The following is an 8,100-nucleotide window of genomic DNA, read 5'->3' on the forward strand; positions in this document are numbered from 1 at the left end:
TTAAATCCCTATGGGACAGTGCATGAGGAACGATGTGTTTTGGGACACCCCAGCTACCCCCTCCCCCCCCCAAATTATCAGCTCACACTTGACAACTCCCCCCAAAACTTTCCACACAACAGCTGAAGTGAGTAGCAAACTAGTTCTGAACATTTCGGGAAGATTTTTTAAATAGCGGCAAAGTTATTGGAAAAATAGGAAAGTTTTTCCTATAGAAACTAAGTCCTAACCATAACTGCCTAGTGACAACTGCCAGTAGGTAATATATATTTGCACTGAAAAAAACAAAGGTTACAGGTACTTTATAGCTAGGTTGACGTTTTACCCATACAAAACCAAGGAAATTCAGCAGTTGGTTATTCTTACGTTAAGAAACTATGGCCCATAATTATACTTTTTTAGCGCAGCATTTGCGTCCTTTTTTGACGCAAAAGTGGTGTAAATGTACAAAATGCAATTGTATTTTGTACGTTTGTGCCGCTTTTGCGTCAAAAAGCGGCGCAAATGCGGCGCTAAAAAAGTATAAATATGGGTCTATAACTCTTTTCAGTTTCTTTCTGGCAATGAGTTATAGTATGTTCAGATAAGTATAACTATAACCGCTGAATTTCTACTGTATGGTTTTGTTTGGGTAAAATGTCAACCTAGCTATAACGTCAGTGTAACCTGTGGCTTTTTCAGTGAATTTCTATGGTTTCTTTAACACACACGTTAATATTTTTGTCAGGTTGCGGCAAGCCAACAGGGCCTTTGTTTTTCCCCAGGATCCAAGGAGGATCCTCGAATCCGCCGATCAGGTGAAAAACAATGGGCAATTCTTTTTGCCCATGAGGTGTCCCTAAGGGACCCCTCCATGTGTCCTTTGTAGTCAGGATACCTGTATCGTGACCCCTTATATGTTTTTACACTGTTCCCCCCCCCCCACACCATGGCAATGCGAGAAATAAAATGGTGGCTGCAACTTTCCTGTCAGGTTGCGGCCAGCCAATCAGGGGCCTTGCTTTTCCACAGAATACGTGGAGGATCTGAAGAAGATCCAAGGAGGATCTGCGACTCTATTTGTACAAATTTGGTTTTCATGTATTAACTAGAAAACTACTAAATGGATTTACACAAAATCACTAAAAGGTTGCTTTCTGGACTAGGAGCTAGGTCTTGCCAATTTTGGGGTAAATCCGTCCAGTGGTTCGGGCTCTATTCCTATTCAAAATCGAAAAAAACATGGGGAAAATACGTTTTGGTACCACACTTTTTTCTCAGCCCTCGCTTGGCCGATCGCCCCGAAACTTTCCAGACAGCAGCTGACGTAAGCGTCGTATTTTTTTGGGAAAATTTCAGAAAGATTTGTCAACCGGCGCTAAAGATATAGGCAAGTAAAAAAACACTTTTTCTATAGAAACTAGATCCTAACTATACTTACCTAGTGGCGACCGCCACTAGGTAATACCTGTATATGTATATATATGTATATTCACTGAAAAAAACAAAGGTTACAAGGACGTTATAGTTAGGTTCTGAATTTACTCGTACAAAACCATAGAAGTTCAGCTATTATAATTAGAGTTATTTCAAGTAACTATAACTCGCGCCCTTGCCATGTAGAGTTTTCCTATCAATAACTTTATTGCAATGTTGCAGTGATAATATCAAAGATGCCATAGAAAATGTCATAAATGATATAATATATAGAGTAATTAGCTGTGCATGGTGAAGGCGTAAGTTATAGTTACCTTAGGGCACAAGTTTTAGTTACTTGGAATAACCCTAACTATAACTGCTGAATTTCTATGGTTTTGTACGAGTAAATTTAGAACCTAACTACAACGTCCCTGTGACCTTTGCTTTTTTTCACTGAATTTCTATGTTTTTTTAATGTAAAGCCTTTGGATGTGCGCAGCTGGGGTTGGCCACAGGGCCTGTCTCTGTCAGTGGATCTGTGAGCAGGTGTGTTTCTGAGTGGGTCTGAAAGTGGGTGTGTGAGTCTATGAGTGGGTCTGAGTGGGTGTATGAGTGTCTGAGTGAATGAATTAGTGTATGAACGAGCCTGTGAATGTTTTTTGTTTTTTTTGTTTTTTTTTTGCATATCCTCGAATATTTGAGGATATCCGCATGATGAAGAAAAGTCATTTCAAATGCATAATTTGACCCTAAGCACCCCTATACCACACCCCTGGTGTCAGGACACCTCCACACTGACCCCTTATACCACTTATTATTTCTATTTTACACCCCAAGGACCCTCTCCGATAACAGAAAATGGTGGCGGCAAATTTCTAGTCCGGTTATGGCCAGCCAATTACATACTTCTATTTGGGTGCTCATTCAAGCAAATGTGCAAATATTCATGATTTATTCGCAGCTAGAGACACAAATATATTTTCCCTTTAATGTCTCCAAAACTATTGGACGGCTTTACACCAAATAAGCAACAGCACAATTTGTTTTGCGTACTGAAAGCTAGCTTTCTGCCAAATTTGGTGTAATTCCGTCCAGCAGTTTGGGCTGTAGTCGTGTCTAAAGGTCATATGGGAATTAACAAGGGAAATGCAACTTTTTGACCCACCAACCCTTTTCTTGGCCCCCACTTTACAGATCACCCCGAAACTTTCTATGCACAACAAGAATCACTGGCACACTCTTTGTGAAGATTCTTCAAATGGTGTCAAAGACATAGGGAAGTTAAAAAATGCTTTTTCTATGGCAACATGGTCCTAACTATAACTACCTATCTATACCTGCCAAGTTGGAACTGTTGTATTTGGTCCGCCTATGTTCCCATGGCCAACAAGTCGAACGTGAGCTTTACATGACAGTATTAGCATAAATTGTTGGATCTTCAGAGACAGAAGCACATGTGAAAGAAGATGGCAGCTTTTATACCTCCGGAAGCAACTTGGTCCCCATATCGCCTGGACTATTTAGTCCTGTTTTCTGGGTCGTTTTCCATAACAGGTGGTGAGTTTCCAGTCCTATGCCAGAACACTCCTTGGTATTACCCCATGCAATGTCTCGTCGGGGGGAGGTGGCCTGAGAAAGCGGTTTCAGTCAGGCCCATTTCCAGACTGTTGACTCCCTCTTAAAGGGATTGTTTGGTCTGGTGGTGTTTTTGCTTGCTTTTTTCACTGGGTGCCTGAATTCAACTTTGTAAAAGGGATTGTTTTTGTGCATGTGACAACTGTCTGAAGCTACACTGTTTTTGAAAATCAATAAGGACCATTTTCATTCAATCTTTCTTTGTTCGGTTAACATAATTGAAGTCATAAAAGACATAAAAACAGCAGTAGATATACAATAATAAATACAATAAAAGATATAAAAAAATAAATAAATGAAAACAATGTTAAAAAGAAACCCCTTCAATGGTATTCCTGATTAAACTAGCAGTATTTAGAAATTTAGGCGGTCATTCTAATCCCGCCGCCCGCCAAGCGGGAACCGCCAGAAGACCGTACCGCGGTCAAAAGACCGCGGCGGTCATTCTGAGTTTCCAGCTGGGCTGGCGGGCGACCGCCAGAAGGCCGCCCACCCGCCCAGCGGGAAACCCCCTTCCACGAGGATGCCGGCTCCGAATGGAGCCGGCGGAGTGGAAAGGGTGCGACGGGTGCAGTTGCACCCGTCGCGATTTTCAGTGTCTGCAATGACACTGAAAATCTTTGTGGGGCCCTGTTAGGGGGCCCCACGACACCCGTTCCCGCCAGCCAGGTTCTGGCGGTCAAAACCGCCAGAACCAGGCTGGCGGGAAGGGGGTCGGAATCCCCATGGCGGCGCTGCCTGCAGCGCCGCCATGGAGGATTCTTCAGGCCAGGGGAAAACCGGCGGAAAACTGCCGGTTTCCCTTTTCTGACCACGGCTTTACTGCCGCAGTCAGAATTGGCCTGGATGCACCGCCAGCCTGTTGGCGGTGCATCCGCGGTCCCCGACCCCCTTAGTCACGTTCGCTATTACCCAGGCCCTTGTCAATGTTTGCAAATATAAGAGTGCCGGCCTATTTTGCCTAAGGCCACACCCTTTTGAGGAGGAAGACAATATAATGAATCCTTGGTACAATATAAGAATTACAGCACAACGTAAAATGTAAGGTATCCTGGGGCGCCATATCATCACATCTACAGGTACTCAGTAGCTTAAAATCATAACATCGCAGTGGAAAGCCTAGGGACAGATGCAACAGATTAAACCTCAGGCGAGTAAGTAGACTTCTGTCCCCATTGTTTTAACCATTATTAAATATCGTTCAATATTCCAAGTTGTAGAGATAAGCATATAACGATGAACAGAGTATTTAGCCATCTCACCTTCATCCCTTAGCATTAATGCCCTCTCTCTGTAATTATCTTTGACCCACTTAGATGCCATAACAAAAACATACACTGAGTTAAGGAATATCCCTGCCCTCCCTAGTTTGGTAAAAGACTCCTTCACATATTTTAACCAGGGAATTTTGAGGGCTTGATTCATCTCTAGACAATCTTTAATAATTAAACAATTAAGGCCCAACTCCTCCTTATACGACACCCTAATCCATGACAACAGCGGGCGCAAAGCAATAAGATCGCTAAGATAGTTAAGCCCCAGTTCCTCATGGACAAGGGTGGGGGTGCATTTTGGGACACATAACAAAAGCCTGAGGAATCTGTTCTCTTCAAGCTGGAGTTCCCTAACAGGAGAGTAACCCCAAATTTCGCTATCATACACAACCTTTAATATGCACTTAGCCCGTAAATTTTCATCAGGGTTTTAAGAAGTCTACTGCCCAGCCTAGTTGCGTAATTAAAAATGGCCCCTGTGGACCCTTCTAAAACACAATAACCTAGCTTCTTTAAAGGTTCTCCAACCTAATTTACTATCAAACTGAACCCCCAAAGAGGGAAAACTCTCATCTTTAGGTAGCAGAGCCCCTTTTAAGTTGAAGGTCCTGGATTTTGATGGTTTGAGGCCCATCACCATGATGTATGACTTTGTCATATTGTCTGAGAGCTCCGGTTTCCCCATGAATTTATCAAATACATCCAATATCTTTTGAAGACTCATAGTCCGCATATAGCTGTACTGGTAAAGAGCGTGAGCCATTTCTTGGGCAATCCACCTTAGCCTTCACTAATGACTCCTCCAGCCCATTTAAATATATCAAAAATAGAAAAGGGGCGATAATACACCTCTGTCTCACCCCACGTCTTGTGTTAAAACTCCCAGAACAATCCAGCACTGCAGAATATCTTACTACTGCATGGATTTCTAAATGCAAGTCACACAGAAAATAGACAATGTCTGGGTTGACCCCCATTTCCACAAATTTTCCACAGTTTGTTTCGGTTTACCGGGACCAATAAGGCTAAGAAGTCCATAAAAGCAAAATACATATTCTCATTGTGAGTTAGGGTATACTGACTAGCTACCATAAAGATGTTTAAGCACTGATCTGAAGTAGACTTGCCCTGCTAAAACCCATATTGACACCCTGATAGTATATTGTTGTCATCCGCCCTGGAACGCAACCTATGCAATATTACCTTCCCAAGAACTTTAACTACTGAATCAATTAAAGAGATGGGCCTACAGCATTCTGGCCTGCTCTTACCACCATTTTTAAAGACTAATATAATGGTCAATAAGGGCCGAGAGGGCAGAGGACCCCTCCTGACAGCAGCATTCATCACCAACGTTAACACAGGGGCCCAGACCTTAATATTCCGTACAATCAAGTCTGGCGGGGTCCGGCCCGGCCCAGGAACCTCATTTCTAGTGAGGCACTTAATACCCTGTATTACCTCATGTAACGTAAATTCTAATTTAGTCTTCCCACATTCCACCTCTTCCCCTGGTTTCAGGTCTCCATACGAGGGGCAGTTAAATATTTTCTCATAGAGCTCCACCCAGTTCTGGGTCGGTATAGGGTGGCATATGCTAGGGCCATTCTCCTGATTGAAACAAAGTTGGTTGATAATTCTCCAGAATATTGCAATATTTCTAATTGTGCTGAATTGCACCAGATCCTCCCACATACTGACTCGTAAATCCATCTTCTTCTTCAGCTCTTCCTTGTATGTGAGCCGACAAGTTCTCACTCGAACCCCATCCCTAGACAATACTTTCAGAGCGGTTTTCAGGTTGCACAGGGCTTTCAAACAACTGGTATTAAACCATTTCGGGGACTGGTTAGGGCATATAGTGCCATTAACAAGAAGAGCGCTAACCTTGGCTGCAATATCTGAGAATCCATTTATAGGATCTTCATCAGAAGAGAATGGTCTAAGCAGGTTGTCATCTCATTTGGACAACTATGAAATAGACATGAGACAAAAGCATCTGGCTCCAGTAACGACCACTTCAAACGTCACCCCTGGCTGTGTGTCTGAATTCGGGGGGCAACCTGTTTGCAAAACATATTTTTACTGCTGCTCTTGTGCCCCTCAACTTCATCACTAGGGGATTATGATGACTGCGATGATGGAACACAACAGCAAAACTGATAATTGAAGAACTTAGCGATGCTGAAACAAAGATATAGTCAATAATTGAAGCACAACCTTTCCCCTGGTATGTTAAAACAAGAATCCCGTCCTGCAGTACCCAAAACCTATCCAAGGCACATACAAAATTTAAATCATTCCGCAAGGTCACAAGTTCAACACCTTCACGAGAATGGTCAAAGTGAAGCCCTTGACTCCTACCACACGTCCACAGAATGGTCCTGGTCAAAACCTGTTTATCAGCGGCCAATGCACCTAAATTCCCCAGCCCACAGCGATGTATATTAATATCACCAGCCAGCACCAGATTGGACAATGTCCCCCCTCAACCGCCTTCCTAAAGAATAAGGACCACTTATTTGGCCACAATGTGCCATGTGCTATCTTATTAAATGTTAACCACAGATCAGCTAGGAAGTAGCATAGGAGCTTGAAAGGAAGATACTCAGCCCATATTCTAAGGAGTGCACAGTGACTGTAATTTGAAACTACTGGTCATTCTTTTTTCTTCTTTATATTACTAGCAACATTTTTCATAGTCCGTATTGAAGACCTTGGTGGAAATACAAGCTATACATATAAATGCTGACTCTGTATGCTCGAACATAAAGGAACATAGCCTCTCTGTCAATTAAAGTATCAGATAATGAGATAAAAATCTGAGCTAGTATCAAAGCAATTTCAGCTATTGCTCCTCTAGTTCATCAGCTCTCTCGTATACAAATAGCCTTACTGGACCTAGAGAATAGAAACAGGCAATATAATCTATAGATCTTTAATGTACCAGAAAATACTAAATGCCACAATTGTCAACTTAACCTGAAAGCTATGTTACCCAAGCTTCTCAATATTCAATTCTTAATAATCCTTGAAATTGACAAGGCTCATTGAATCTCACCTCACTGCAAACCTCATCAAGTAAGCCCAGGCAAATTATATTTGATGTTTTACAACATCATCATCATCTCCTCCTCATCAGGAAAACAGCAAGAAAGAATCGAATAGTACTTCTAGAGGGTAACAGAGTGTTTATCCACCAAGATCATGCAAAAGAAGCTGTGAAAATTCACCAGCAATTCTCTGATTTAAAGCTTCAACTGAAAGACGTAGGTAATTAATGTGATCGTTTTGAACCATCTATAATGCACATATGGGAAACCGACATTTCTACATCTTTCTCTCTTTCAAATCTGATAAACTATCTAGACCACCAAGATCTCATTAAAATGGACTCTCAATCTTTAGGTTTTCCAGGTTGATACTGGTTCCCCACAGAAAAGTATATACCTTCCTCATGCGGTGTGGATTGTCTTCGTTCATACCTCAGTCTTTCTCTCTCTATTTAATATGTGGCCTTGGAATATGACATTTTTTATGTTCAGTTTGTCCTGTTTGTCTCTTTTTATGGGCTACTCTTTTATTTAAATTCTATGTTTCACTTCACGTTCATTTTCTCCCACATACTCCTATAACTACTCAGCATAAATAAATATTGTATTTCTTAATGTCAAAGAGTTATGCTATCCAGTCAAGAGATGCAAGATTTTGGAATATTAAAAAAATATTTAATGCAGATGTTTGCTTTAGTGTACAAACAAATGTTAATTATAAAATGTTAAATTCTATGTCT

Source organism: Pleurodeles waltl, chromosome 11, assembly GCF_031143425.1.
Source record: "Pleurodeles waltl isolate 20211129_DDA chromosome 11, aPleWal1.hap1.20221129, whole genome shotgun sequence".
In the NCBI taxonomy this organism is placed as follows: Eukaryota; Metazoa; Chordata; class Amphibia; order Caudata; family Salamandridae; genus Pleurodeles; species Pleurodeles waltl.